Raw genomic sequence first — 15,551 nt, forward strand, 5'->3', positions numbered from 1 at the left:
CTTAGTTGGTCTTTAAGGTGCTACTGGAAGGAATTTTTGTTTTGTTTTGACTATGGCAGACCAACACAGCTACCTATCTGTAACTGGAACTATGGAAGGCACCACATTGAGCCGCATGAAATGGAAGTCCATCAACCAGTGTATCTGAAGAAGTGTGCATGCACACGAAAGCTCATACCAAGAACTGACTTAGTTGGTCTTTAAGGTGCTACTGGAAGGAATTTTTTTTTGTTTTAATTATTATTTATACCCTGCCCATCTGACTGGGTTTGCCCCAACCACTCTGGGCAGCTTCCAACAGATATAAAAACATAATAAAACATTATACATTAGAAGGCTTCCATATACAGGGCTGCCTTCTGATTTCTTCTAAAGGTTATATAGTTACTCATCTCCTTGACATCTGCTGGGAGGGTGTTCCTGGTTCCCTGTAGCTTCACTTCTCTTAGTGAGGGAACTACAGAAGGCCCTCAGAGCTGGACCTCAGTGTCTGTGCTGAACAATGGAGGTGGAGATGCTCCTTCAGGTATACCAGGCCAAGGACATTTAGAGCTTTAAAAGTCAGCACCAACACTTTGAATTGTGCTCTGAAGCGTACTAGGAGCCAATGTGACTTATTGTGCTCGGAAGTGTATTGGGAATGGTAACTTTCTGAGGATCTTTCTAAGTAATCTTTCTAAGCATTTGCAGCAATAGCCCAATCCTGACAGATCATTCACCTCTACTCATGAAAGCTGCCTCCACCTGATTTCCATCTCTTTTGCAATGCAGACCCCCTGCCAAGCGACATCCTCTGACCATCTTGCAGGGAGGGGCGTGCAGGGGCTGTGGTGGGTAGGAGAGGAGGGGAAAGGCCCACTGCGCAGGCAGGGTCTGCTCATGTGAACTCCGGATCCAAGCCAAAGTAAGAAACTGCGAAACATCTTAGTTCCTTGCAACTTTTGGAAACATATATTTCCCCTTATAAATGAATCAGAAGATTTAAAAACAAAACACTTCTCAAGTCAAACTGGACAGGCCTCTGGGAGTTGGCTCAGTTCTGATTCATGCCAGGTTCTGTTACATCAGAGACATCCCAGTATGAGGTCACAAGCAGTGTGAGGCCAACATGAGGTCACAATGGTCTCTGGAAGACAAATAAAACTTACCTTGTGACTGGCTTCATAACAGCTCTTCACCATGAGGACATAATCTGCTGGCCTGAGAGAGACACAAGGGAAAATGAAGATATGGCGAAATGAGGAAGATACCAAAGAGACCACCTGTAGCCTTATGAGGCAATCATTGTGGCAGTTGCTGATTTCTTTTAAGTTCCGGGTCTGCTCCAAACAGCTGAGAGAGGTCAGTCTGCATTCTGCTGCAAGTGGTCTTCACTTCGATTGCTGTGTGTCTCCCCTGCCCCATTTTTGTTGAGGCCTTCACTAGACCTTCAGAAAGCAGAATTGGGTATGGAAACCAGCATCTGCTAAAAAGAATGGGGTTATTTGCAGGATAGGAATGGAGAAGTGGCAGGTTGTAAAAGGATGCTGAATTCTTCTCCTGCCCACTGTTTATCCCACTGCTCATCATGTCTCTCTTCTAAATCTCACCTGCCCTATCTCTACTGACTTTCAGATGTTCTGGAGACCTGGGTCCCCAGACTAAAGTTTTTCATGAACCTTGTCCCTGTCCTGTAAATGATGTTCCCTGTATGGGCCTCAGGAAGGTTGCATGACGACTTATAACAGTTGTGTATTAGTGTTATACAGTACCGTCTTCACAGGTGGCACTTTATCAAATTGCATAAGCAAAAGAAAAACCCAGCTGGTCCCTGTGCTCAGGAGTTTACAACATGAAAACTACAAGGTTGAAGATCTGCAGAACTGGAAGTTGAGTGCTCATTTCTGGCTTTTGGCAGGGGACATCATCTGTATTAATGTACACAAATATACATGTCCAAATAATGAACATGCCATACAAATCAAGGGTAGGGTTGCTGAGCCTCCAAATGTCCCTATTTTCCAGGGATGTCCCTGATTTAGAGAAGCTGTCCTGGTTTCTGATTTGATCCTCGGATGTCCCACTTTTCCTTAGGATGTCCCTATTTTCATTGGAGAAATGTTGGCAGGTATGGAGTTATCCAACCCCTGAGCTGTCTGAAGGCAATCTTGTATAGGGAAGTTTTTTATATGTCTTATTATGTTTTTATATATGTTGGAATCTGCCCAGAGTGCTGGGGCAACCCAATAAGTTGTGTGGAGGATAAATAGTAAAATTATCGTTATGGAATAGGATGTCCCTATTTTCATCGGAGAAATGTTGGAGAGTATGAGGTTGCCATATGCCAGCAAATTCCTGGACACGTCTGCTTTTGGGGGTCCTACATGCCCATCCGGGGGGGGGGGGGAATTATAGATTTGAAAGCAAATGTCTTGGATTTGGGGTTTTTAAAAAACAAATTTTTGGTGTGTGGGTGGCTCTGGCTCTGGCTCTGGCGTGGGCAACCCAGGCTCTTATTCAGGCTCTGGCTCTGGCGATGGCTTGGGCTCTGATGTGGGTGGCTCAGGCTCAGTGCTGACAGAGGAGCTATGGAGAAATTGCCCTAAAACAGGTCTAAAACTTTTTGTGTCCAGATTTTTAGCTCTTGAAATATGGCAACCCTAATCAAGGGGGAAAGATGTGTCTATATCTGAGCATCCTTCATGAAACAACAAAATGGTTAGCAGTGCAATCTTGTATATGTCTACTCATAAGTAAGCCTTGTTGAATTCAGTGGTACTTACTCCCAGGTAAGTGAGCAAAGGAGCACAGCTGAAGAATGAGATTTTGTGTGAAAGAACTAAAAAGAAGCTATCGTTTAAGAATGTGGTTTCAGGCAGTAAAATAGCAGGAATAAGATGTACTGCCAGACCTCCTGGAAATATCTTGTTTGTTTCCCTCCATCACTCATTGTTACATTCAGTGAGTCAGTGGCAAATAATGTAACAAACATATACTCATCTTCACCCAGTGAATGTTGGATGATAAGTCTCCTTCATCTGTTTGTGTGAATTACTACAGCACCATGCAGCCAATCATGAAATCTGCTCCATGCTATGTTGCAGGAGAGAAGCAGGGGCACTGGGGTTTCAGGCCCATTGAGACACTGAACAACTCCCTTCTTGCTGCCTGCAGAAGCAAAGGAGGCCACTTGGAAGCAGCACTTCATATAGCCAGCCCTTCCATCTGTTGAAGACAGGTTTATGAGCTCATTGGTACACCACACTCCCACAGGCAGTCTGCTTTGAGATTGCCAAGTATCTGGGGCCAGGTTACATGAGATCATGCAACAGCTGGTTGACAGGACCAGCCCTAGCATTGTGCAGAGTGAGGCAACCACCTCAAGTGACAAATAGTAGGGGGAGGGCACCAGGAGCAGCCCCCAACCCAACAGTTCCTCCTAAGTGCCCTTGCCATGCCCACCTTCTGTTGGAGCACAGAACTATGCAGGCCACACAGCCCACCTTGTGCTCCCCAAATGACGTTGTTGCCCTGAGGTGCCATGGAGGAAGCTATCTGTTGCAGTATTGGACATGCAACTGCTAGTCCAGTTGGCTTCTATATGTGGAATGCTAGGGCAGAAGGCTGCATTCAGTCCTCGCTTCTCCTGTCCAGCCAGCTCCTATGAGGAGGACGGGTGTCCCTTAAACTCCTTAGCTAATCATCAGGAAAACATAATGGATCTCCATATCAACAAATACCTTTCAACAAAAAAAGGCTCTCTTTCTAGAACAGAGCCCAGTTCCTAGAGGTAACTCAAGGGCAATGATTGCCACTGTGGGCTCCTTTGGCAGGAATGGAAGGATACAAATTCTAATAATAATAATAATAATAATAATAATAATAATTTATACCCCGCTGGGTTCCCCAGCCACTCTGGGTGGCTCCCAACAGAATGTTAAAAATACGATAAAACATCAAACATAAAAAAACTTGCCTAAACAGGGTTTCCTTCAGATGCCTTCTAAAAGTCAGGTAGTTGTTTATTTCCTTGACATCTGCTGGTAGGGCGTTACACAAGGTGGGCGCCACTACCGAGAAGGCCCTCTGCTTGGTTCCCTGTAACCTCACTTCTTGCAGAAGGCCCTTCAGTGTCCGGGCTGAATGATGGGGGTGGAGACGCTCCTTCAGGTATACTGGGCTGAGGCTGTTCAGGGCTTTAAAGGTGAGCACCAACACTTTGAATTGTGCTCGGAAACATACTGGGAGCCAGTGTAGGTCTTTCAGGACCGGTGTTATATGGTCCCAGTGGCCACTCCCAGTCACCAGTCTAGCTGCCGCATTCTGGATTAGTTGTAGTTTCCGGGCCACCTTCAAAGGTAACCCCACACTACCTGGTGAAAGGTGTCACTTGGTTGAATCCAACTAAGTTAGCGTAGACCAACTGAAAGTAAGCTGTGTTCAATCGTTTCAGTAGATCTACTCTGAGTATGACCTTTATCTTCTGGGAAAAGCGGAATCCTTTGTTGATGGTGTGGTCTCAGTAGAAGCCTGGAGAAGAGGGGATCTGTGACGACTGATATGCAAAGGGCAGAGATTGTTTTTCAATGTCTCAGCGGCCAAAACTAACAACCAAAAAATGGCCTGAAAATACAGGTTGAACTAATTGTTTTCTTTTGTTAAGCTGTGTGTGATGCAGGTGCAAGTAGAAATCTTTATACCTCTGTTTATATCTTGTCTGCCTCTCAAACATTTATTTCACACTTGTTCTAAGTTGCTGTCCACACAGTACACTTTATACACGATGACAGTTAAGGGCATGGTAATGTTAGGGATGCCTGCCTACAAAGACCATTTTGCTGCCATTTCTCTGCATGGGAGCTGGGAACTGCCAGTAACTACTATAAGAAGTGCCTTTACACTTTTCTACGAGACAGCAGCGGCGAGAGACAGCAGTATGTGTCCCTCAGATGTATTGTTTTTCAGCGCCCTTTGCTTTATTTTCGCAAGGTTTGGTTTTCGCTGCAAAAGGTGTGGAGAGCATAAAAACGTTTGCAAAAAAAAGAAAAAAACCAACCTTCTTCCTTCCAGTCTTGAACACATCTTTGTGGCTGTTTGTGGCCATTTTCTCCTCTGATCCGCTTATGTTTGGGAGGACGGGAAAGAGCTGACACCCCCAGTGCTAAAGCAATGGGGACCACCCCTTTCTGTGCTAAGCTCAGTGCAGGAGAGTCTACTGACCCATTTGCTTCTGCAAAACAGCATGTTCACTCTTTCGCTGACACCTGCCCATTGCAAACAGTTTCACACACTTTCACCATTGGGTGCCAAATACTCTCCAAAACAAGGGAAGGCTTGTTTCATAAGGAGAAGAGGAGGGGGGACAATTACAGCCCCTTGTCTTGACTATTATGTTTTTATTCTGCTCTTCTCCTCAATGAGCTCAGGGAAGCCTACACAGTCTCTCTCTCTCCTTCTTCGCATTTCATCCTAAACAAATAAACCTTGTGAAGCAGCTAGGCGGAGAGACAGAGAGAATGTGACTGACCAAGTGAGGTCCATGGCTGAGTGGCGAGCTGAAACCCAATCTCCCATTCATTGTTTGACACTGTCCACTATCTGACACGAGCTCTTTCCCCTTTGTCTCAGCACTTAATGGTGCAAACGTCTGCGTGGGATCTCCTTCCTGCCATTCCATTTCTGGTTTTACTTGTTTTGGTATTGCTCTCGAATCGAAAATACTGATTTATTTTTGGAGGTGGAGTGGCCGGGAGCTAAGGAAATTACCTGCCTTTCAACACTAGCTCTAAACATTTCCTAATGTCCTACCAAAGGAATGCATTATTTTCCCCATCTCATATGTCTAGGTGGCTTGCGACATCATTTTTCTCATGACACGCAAATTACCTCCACATACAGCACGAAGGCCTTCCTATAGTTTCTCCTTGGCATCAGAAACAAATTGCCAGTCACATGTAAAATATTTGACTCCAGTCCATGCCTCTGCCTTTGATTCTGCGACAATTTTGAAGGATGAGTTTCCCTGTTCTGTACGAGAAACAAAGGCTGATTAGGGATGGCAGAGAAATTCAATTCAATTTGAATTTTAATGTGAACCTGCCTAATTCACCCTTCCTAAAAAAAAAAAAAAATAGGTAAAGGTACCCCTGTCCGTACGGGGCAGTCTTGACAGACTCTAGGGTTGAGCGCTCATCTCACTCTATAGGCCGGGAGCCAGCGCTGTCCGCAGACACTTCCGGGTCACGTGGCCAGCATGACAAGCTGCATCTGGCGAGCCAGCGCAGCACACCAAACGCCGTTTACCTTCCCACTGGTAAGCGGTCCCTATTTATCTACTTGCACCCGGGGGTGTTTTCGAACTGCTAGGTTGGCAGCCGCTGGGACCGAACGATGGGAGCGCACCCCGCCGTGGGGATTCAAACCGCCGACCATACGATCGGCAAGTCCTAGGCGCTGAGGTTTTACCCACAGCGCCACCTGCGTCCCCCTTTTTTTAATAAAAAAAATAATATGTGAACCTAAATGCTGCCCTTTGAAATCCACACATCTCTGCATTTTATGATGCAGTTCCCCAACCTAAAGATTTATAAAAAGTGCATATATTAGAGGAAAGTGTGCATAAAAGAGCATATATTGAAGTGCTTGCAGGACTGCACATATTAGGCAGAATTGTGTATGTTGTGAGAAAACCTGCCTTAAAAGGCTGAATTTATTTATGATATCTTCTTAAAATATATTTGCAAATTGATGCAACAATATAGTTTGAGCTGGGTTGTAGAAATTTTGCCCCAGCCTGCAAAAATTGAGGAAGGGGCTTGTGTTAGTTCTGCTTTAACTGGCTGAATCTAATTCTTATGTATTTAACAACATTTCCACCCCACTCTTCCAACATTGAGGCCTCCAGAGCTGCTAACAAATAAAAGAACTATTTAAAACAACAATCATCTCATTATAACCATAAAAGAGCAGAATATTACTGAGCATTAGTAATGGCAAGATGTGTCAGTAATAAAAAATAAAGGAACACCAGACACTTCCAGACTGTCACTCTTTAAGGATGCAGTTCAATTACACACTGGCAAATTCAGGTTGCACAGAGAAAGCGGATTTGGTGCTCATGTACAACAAAACCGATTTTTTAAAATGACGTTTTGTGCTAAGGAAAGTGACAGAGCACCCTGGAAAGCACGGGGTAATAATTGCTTGATGCAACCATCCTGCAGTCTGATCCGAATGAACACTCATCAGTCAGGTTCTCTGGAAGTAAAAGTATCAGACCCTCTGGGGTGCCAACACTTCAAAGGCCCTATCTAGGATTGCTACCTCAGATGATGGTGAATCTCAAAGAATACAATCTAAGGGTCAGGTTAAATGAAGATACATATAGAGGGGTTGATGGAGAGAAGAGAGAGACCTGTGTAGAGACAGGTCAGAGTGAGTTTCCCTCAAGGTGTAAGGCTGAGGAAAGGGAAAACTTTTTTCAGGCGAGAGCTGGGAAGACTCACTTCTTTAGATGTGAAGATTAAGGTATAATTATGGTAGTGGGCTATATACACGCCTAAGAAACAGTTTCTCCCCAAATGCGATTTTGGTTTTAAACGCATTGTAAGGAGTCTGTATGGGAGTATATTGTATTTAAAAATGGGGTATCAGAGTTTTTAGGGGGCTAACCAGGTTGGGATAGCTGGGATAGCAGGCTTGTTGGGTTTTGAATGTCTTATGTAGATTTTCAATTTCGTTGTTCTGTATGGGACAATGACAATAAAGATTATCGTATCGTACCGTACATATAATTTTGTGTTTTATTATGATTACTATTGGTGTTAATATTATTTTATTGCACCGTGAAAAATTTAATAAAATATTTGTGTGGGCGGGGGGAGAATACAACCTCAGGGTCTGGGAAGGTTTATGTGGAAGAAGGCCATTCTGGGCTTTGAAGCAGAGCCATAGCTATGGGGAGGGGACTAGCCAGGGTTTTTTTTGCTCCAGGTGAAGCCTGCAGAGGTGCTCCATGGGGGCTCCTAGCCTGTGTGTGTGTGTACACAAATGCACATGGGTGTGTGTGCCAAACTGCGTCTCTGACCCAGGTGAAATAAAGTCTAGTTTCGCCCCTGCTTTAAAGGTCAGAACCAGTATTTTCTGTTCATCCTGGAAGCAGACCAGAAGCCCATATAGTTCACTTCAAAACTGCCAAGGGATGTTCTGAAAAACCTGTCCCAGTTAGTAATCTATTTGCTATTAATTAAATAAGCAACACTATAAAATGAGCGTCCAGTTTGCCAGCCAGATCAGGGGGAGATTCTCTTCTGCCATTCCCCTCAACAGTAATCAACTGACCTCTAAACATTTAGCAAAATGTGTCCACTTCAAACATTATTCTAAACCGGCAGCAGGTCATACCCGAACCCCTTTTTTTCCCTCTTTCCACCAAGAGAAATTCAGAGGCATCTTCTTGTTGTGGAAAAGATTTTCCTCATGGAAAACACAATCTGGCTTCATTTCACTATCATGCAGCACATAATGTGTGTCATTTTAATAAAGGGGTGTTCTTTCGAGTGGCATAAACTAAACCACAATGCAGTAAGCTGTGTGGTTCTTTTTCATTTGCCCAGAAAGGCCAGGTTGGGAAAATGTATTTGTAGTCAGGGCCATGTTTGACTTCCTCTGAAATCAGGAGGTATTGATTTGTTTTTTTCCCTCGACTGATCCTCTCCTCTCTGTTTCCAGCTTCTTGCTGTGGTTTTGGAGCAGCTGCAGCCCAAAGCATTGTGGGAACGGCTTTCACATCTGAGCCCATTAGTCACCAGATGTCATCTGCTGCTGCCAGGGCTTCAAACAGCCGAGCAGACAATGTCCCATGCATGCTGAACATCTGAATGCCGACTCCTTCAATAATGTGGACAGCTCAATGGGTTCGAATGACATCCCAGAAGCACCTGACCTCAAAGCCATGTTTATACTGACACCTACAGCTCTGAGAGGAAACACAGGCAGCAGCGGAGGATTTTCAAGACCAGCTTTGTGAGCTGTTGCTTTCACGTTTATTTAAAGAAGAAAGAAGGTGGGGGAGAGAAACCCGGAAAGATTAATTGAGTGGATTTGCTAGAGGAAATAGACTTTTGATTGACTTTTTGCATTCGTTGCATTTCATTCGCTTCTGCTGTGCAGAAGCATCAAACAGGGTTATTAAAAAGGTGACTTAGAGCCAAACAAAACATGACTTGTTTGGATGCTAAAATCCATTATTTCATTTGAAACAACAACACACTGTCTCTCTCTCTGCATGTGTGTGTGTGTGTGTGTGTGTGTGTACACACACCCGCTTCAGATACTAAAACAACTGTAGGCATAGAGTTGGCTTCAGGAATAGGGGAACCCTCAAAAATAAACCATCAGGGTTCCCATTTACCTTAAGGAAGCCAGGGGGTTGAAGTGGGCAAAGTGATGGATGATCCCAGAGACTTCTGCTCACATGAATTGTGCAAGGTAACCAAATCACATGTCAAAGAAGTGAATATACCTCTTCCCAGCAGTTACAGGGGGGGACCCCCAGTAATGGTTTATTTCAATGGAAGGCAATAGCAGTCCCAGTTAAAACTAAGGGGAAAGCAAAGGCCACGTTGGTGACTTTTTCTGAAAGTTTTGGTCCACTTCTTCTCCGTGAGCCCTCTGTTGACCTCTGGGTCCCAGCCACTGCCCCACAGAGAGATTTATTGTGAGGGATGCTGTTTCTGATTTACTTACTTCTCTGTCATTCTTTTCTCCAGATTGCCATCCCAGAGAGAGACAGATTAACTGTTAGGCTAATAAGGGTACAACCTTAGACACTCATATTTTAAGCCAATTTCCTAGCTGTGGAAGCTGAAGCTGAAAATTCCTCTAAGGGGCGGACAGTTTCTCATAGTCTTATGTTACTTGCAATGTTCCTTCACTTGCAACCTTCACTTATCCTCTCACAGGTCACCCAAAGCCTATGCTCCCAGCTCATCCCACCACCTTCCCCCAAACTTCCCCTCATAACCTGCCCAAACCCCCTTTTAAAGTTCGCCTGGGCTGCCTGCCTGCTAGCTCACCTGCTTACTGGTGTGTTGTCGTGGTAGAGTTGCTAGGGCCACAAACTGCCATGTGATGATAGCCTTACAATTTTATTATATAGTAAGACATACTACTTAGGTCCTTCTCTCATATTTGTCTTATTTCCTTCATACCATTTATCCAGGCCTGTCCAAATGGTAGAGGGATTTTCAGCTTCAGCCTCTGGAACTGTGCCTTCCCTCAGAACCAGAGCCTGTTTTCTATCCACACATACAAACATAATAATCAGTCATCACAATCCGATCATTTGCTCAATCTCTCTGGAGTCTATTTCCAGTCTCTGTCAGCCACAAGCTGCAAGTCTGTACACATTCTGCATGTTGCTACATCCGACTCCTATCTTGGGGATATTTTTTAAAACAATCCCTTCCCTTGTAGAGACAGCAGTTAGCAATTCCCACTGAAAGTAGCCTGGTGAGGCTCAAGAATCCTACATTAAGCCATGTTTCCTTGTGACTGGCAACACCTAGTCCATCAGGAGCACTCAGAACAGTTTTTAGCATGAAATAGGGGTGTTCCTAACCAGCACCCACCACCCGTAAAGTTCCAGCTTCCCCCCAGTGGCTGTGTGGTGCACTCCTGCCAGCTGACTCAGTCTCCTCAGGCTGGAGTGTAGTGTGCTATTGTGCAAGAGAACTACTCAGCAGCAAAAGAGGAGAGTTCTGCAGACTCCAAAGACCAGAAGGACATGGGAAGCAGCAGGTATCCCAGCGAGGGAGAAGATTTCCAATTCTTTCATGCCTGCACAGTCCTCTTTACAAGACAGAGATTATAAGAGGGGAGAAGGGAGCTGCACTGCAGCTATAGTTGGATTCCCCCTTCCAACACACCCCCCATAACCTACCAAGGAAGACAGTTTCCTCTTCTCTCTTACTTTTTAAAAAGAATACAGTTCGCTTTGTAAGGACAAGATGGGGTGTAGATATAGTTTTGTTGTTGCTACTGCAATGTGTGGGGAGCAGGTGCTGCGGTTATAGGGGGCTGTCTTCGTCTCCCTCCCTCTATTTTTTTGCTCCTCTGATTTATATCTTCTCTTTCTCCCCCCACCCCACCTTTAATGGCCTTAATTCCTTCTTCTTTGTCTTCTCTGCTGGTAGGTTTCTCACCCCTGGTGTTTGTATTTGAAGACAGGGAAATTCCGCCAGCTAGAATTAATCTTCTTGAATCTTACAGCAAATAAAGCGACACCAGAGGGACCAACAACAAAATGTTGCACTGTATCTTAGCCCCTTGTAGGGGAGCTCTTACTCAGAGTTCCAAGCAGCCACTCCCTCCAAGCAAAACATCCACCTCCTCCCCTTTTTCTTTATCAGCTGGGGCTCTACATTCTGTGGCTACTGAGCATGCTACTGAGCAGTTCTCTTGTACTTCTGCAAATCTTGGGTTTGATTCCTTCAAGCATATATCCCTCTTTGTGCTTGGTGACCCTGGCACTACATCCCTGGCACAGGAGTCAACTCTTAGGGGTTGAGATCCCTTTAAGGTAAAGGTAAAGGGACCCCTGACCATTAGGTCCAGTCGTGGCCGACTCTGGGGTTGCGGCGCTCATCTCACTTTATTGGCCAAGGGAGCCGGCGTACAGCTTCCGGGTCATGTGGCCCGCATGACTAAGCCGCTTCTGGTGAACCAGAGCAGCTCACGGAAACACCGTTTACCTTCCTGCTGGAGCATTACCTATTTATCTACTGTACTTGCACTTCGTGCTTTTAAACTGCTAGGTTGGCAGGAGCAGGGACCGAGCAATGGGAGCTCACCCCGTCATGGGGATTCGAACCGCCAACCTTCTGATAAGCAAGTTCTAGGCTCTGTGGTTTAAAACCCACAGTGCCACCTGCGTCCCGAGAACCCTTTACCACCCCCATTAAATATTTGAGGGGATGCCCCCCCAAGTTGATGGACATTGCCGTTCAAATGGTACGTGTGTGCCATGCCTTGTGATCAATTATATGGGACGGGGCTTACCTAGGCCCCGCCAATATTTTATTAAAGTTGGCGCCCCTGATCCCTGGTGTCTGTCACTACCTACTATCTTTCGGCAATGTGATTTCCCATTATGAGGTAGTGTTTCCTGAAACGTGGTTTGTTTGTTTTTATGTGTCTAGATCAGAGCTTTCCAGACTTTTCATGTTGGCAACACACTTTTTAGATATACATCATTCCACAACACAGTAATTCAGTTTTACTAGCAAACCAGAGGTTAAACTAACCCATTTCCAGCCCTAGAAGGAGCACGGGGAGCATTCACGCAACACACGTACACACTGCAGCCGACACACTAATGTGTCGTGACACACAATTTGGAAAGCTCTGGTCTAGATCCAGCCTGTGTCTTCCCCTTTCTGCTGTATCATTGCACGATGCTGCAAACAGTGCAGAGTGCCTAATAAGTATTGGTTGGCATTGCTTTGAATAAGCTTTTACCACATTTTATGATGTTGAATGGAAACTGTGACTAATAAATCAAACTTGATTGATTCATTACACAATCAAACCACAGTTGCTTAAGCATGTAATATGCAGGATTTATTTTGCTCACTATGACCACAAAGGATTACGGGTATTCGAATTGTGCTCTCTGATTTGCAAAAGCTGAGGCACCAGATAGCAGTTAGGGTTTCCTGGAAGTATATCATATATATGGTACTGTTTAATTCTGTAATTTTGTAATTCACTTGAAGGCTCCTTATGTGTCAAGTGACTAATAAATTGGAATAATAATGGTATTTAGGAAGGCTGTTAAATAAGTCCTGCAAAATAATATTCTTCCATCTGTACAATCACCTTAATGTGAAATTTGAGAACCAACCCTTACTTAGTAAATGTTGGGCCCCATCCCAAGTATAATTTTTGGTTTTGGCATACACATAACCCTTTTTAAGTAGCCTAGCCTAGTTTCAGAAGAATGCAGTGAAATGCATTGTTTAGGAAGGAGTCTTTTTAGGGAGAGAGTCGAAAGAACTTGCCATGCTATTTCTTGGTGGGGGGTATGAAAGGGGAGACATAACCATATTCTGCTATGTAAAAGGTTGTTATAAAAGGGGGTTAGTGATAAATTGTTCACCATGGCAACGGAAGTAAGGCCAGAAGCAAGTTGCTGAATTTACAGAAAGGAAGATTTAGGTTAACCAGAATGAAAAGGTCCTCCTGCCGCCAACACACACACACACACACACAGAGGTTTGTATGTGCAGATGTATTAGGGAGGTGGAGAAAACCCATAATTGGAAACGCATTAAAATTAAAACCTGTCAGGAGTCGTATAGTGGGCAGCGGATAAACATCTGGCAGGGATTATATGGGTTTAATTAATTCTGCCTAGACTAAATAACCGCTGAAGAATTCCTTTGGTCGAGTAAGTTGGCAAATCTATAAGTTTGCAGAATTCCTTCATATGAGTTGCTCATATCATTGTGGTTATGAGGGGCAGGACAGGTGAGGGAAGCTTTTTCTCCCTTCCACAATGGAGTAGCTCTTCCTGCCCCTGTCTTTCAGTCTCTGGGTCTTCATGGGGCCAAAGCCACTGCAGGGAGAAGAGTGGGGTGGTGAAGAAGCTTTGCATTCCCACCCCCCACCCACAGGTGAGAGGAGATACTGCCATGAAACAAGAAAAAGCAAAGCTACCGACATCCACACTGGAGGCAGTTTGACAGAATGAGCTTTTCATTAGGATTCTTAACTTCAGGCAGCACATTTTGGGAATTATAGGGACAGAACTACCTAAAATGTCTAGAAATTTATTCATGTATGCTACTACAGCGGCAAGAATGTTACTTGCACCGAAATGGAAAGAAGCAGAAGTCCCAGCAAAGGAAGAATGGATACAAAAACTTAATGGAATATGCAGAAGTGGCGAAACTTACTGGAAGAATAAGAAATCAACATAACTCTCTCTCTCTCTCTCTCTCTCTCTCTCTCTCTGTGTGTGTGTGTGTGTGAGAGAGAGAGAGAGAGAGAATGGAAATGGTTTATTGAATATTGAAATGTCAAAATGATTGTAAAATCAGTGGAAATGTATAAACCTGAAATGAATGACTGAATGAATGAATAACTTCAGGCAGCACATCGCAGAATAGTTTTCGAATTCTGGGGATCTGCTTCTGCCAAAAAAAATTACTATACAGGGAAATGGTAGGCCTCAGAAGATTGAGAGGCTTTGTCAAATTTGTAGCCCACCATGCCAACCTGTAACCATTCAGATATTATTGGGTGCAAACTGCCATCCTTGATTATGGGAGTTGTAGTCCAGGCACACCTGGAGGGCCACAGATTCCCTATGCCTGGCCTGCAACATCTCAACATGCAAAGGTTGGGGCAGCGCAGCAAGGGGGGGGTACAAACATCAGTCATGGGGCTAGAAGCCCATCCCACTCCTAAAGCCACACATGAGTGCCATACATATAATGAAACCTGTGAATAGGGCTTCAGGTTCATAGCTTGGGAGTTCTCCTGTATGAAAGGGCATGCTATGAATACCTATGCAGCCATGTTGGCAGCAAAGAACTGCCTTTCTCCAGCATAGCCTCTGCAGGGAAACAGTTCTCTAGTTCCTACACAAATTTAAATATTTCTGCTTCTTTAATTTTTATGTTCCAGGGCCCATGGAACTCTCCTGCCTCCAAAATTTGGATTTACTCGATCTGACCTTTTCCTGCCGTCACCTATTCCCTTAGAATGCATTTTAAAACTCCTGAGATCCCGGTATGGTAGGCTTTGGCGTGAGATTGCCACCAACACTAGAGACAGAGCCAGCTATTAACTGTTTATCAAAGGGTTATTATGTACATAAGGGAGTACTGGTGTTTACACTGAGGTCTTACATATGCTTAGTGACAGTTTCTAAGGACTCCAGAGACGCTGGCTGTGTACACATTGCCAGCTTAAAATGAGGCAATGTTGGGCTTTTCTAGCTGCTTTCATTTCGAATTTCCTCATCATTGTAAGCATTGCTACTGTTTGATGTGTTTCCACCTCCTCCACCTCCTCCACTGTGTGTCCTCAAGAGCAGGTGAGGATGTCATTGTCTGATGTGACTTACCTGGTTGCCCCACCCTTTCACCCACCCCAACCTGTATTCTTAACACTTTCCTCCCTGAGATAATCTTTATGAGGTTGTCATCTCCCTTCCAAGTGAGAAAGCACAAGAACCTGATGGGAGCCATGAACATGACCACTTAAAAGGAGCCATCAATAGGGCTTACTCTCAAGTAAGGGGGTTAGTAGGACCACAGCTTAAGACAGTGATCCTAACCCCACTTACCTATGTGCCAGGCCAATTGAATTACCAGGGCCGGCCCAATACATTTTAGCACCTGAGGCGGACCTCAAAATGGTGCCCCCCTCCCTGCCAGGGAATAAGGGGTCAGGGAAGATGTACATCAGGAACAGGGAAGGAAGAAAGATTGACATTGAGATTTACTGCCCCAGTGGACCCTGATGCCTGAGGCGTTTGCCTCACCTTGCCTCATAGGCGGGTT

The 15,551-nt window shown here is 44.7% G+C and overlaps 1 long non-coding RNA gene across 1 annotated transcript; it reads left to right on the forward strand.

The window, feature by feature from the left end:
• The first annotated feature begins 1,026 nt into the window (after window positions 1-1,026).
• LOC309371206 lies at window positions 1,027-9,197 on the forward strand. Its single transcript, XR_014168909.1, has 2 exons — window positions 1,027-1,341; window positions 8,710-9,197. It is a non-coding gene; the product is annotated as an uncharacterized lncRNA (long non-coding RNA).
• The last annotated feature ends 6,354 nt before the right edge of the window (window positions 9,198-15,551 follow it).

Source organism: Podarcis melisellensis (genome assembly GCF_964234715.1).
Source record: "Podarcis melisellensis genome assembly, chromosome: 5".
Lineage (NCBI taxonomy): Eukaryota > Metazoa > Chordata > Lepidosauria > Squamata > Lacertidae > Podarcis > Podarcis melisellensis.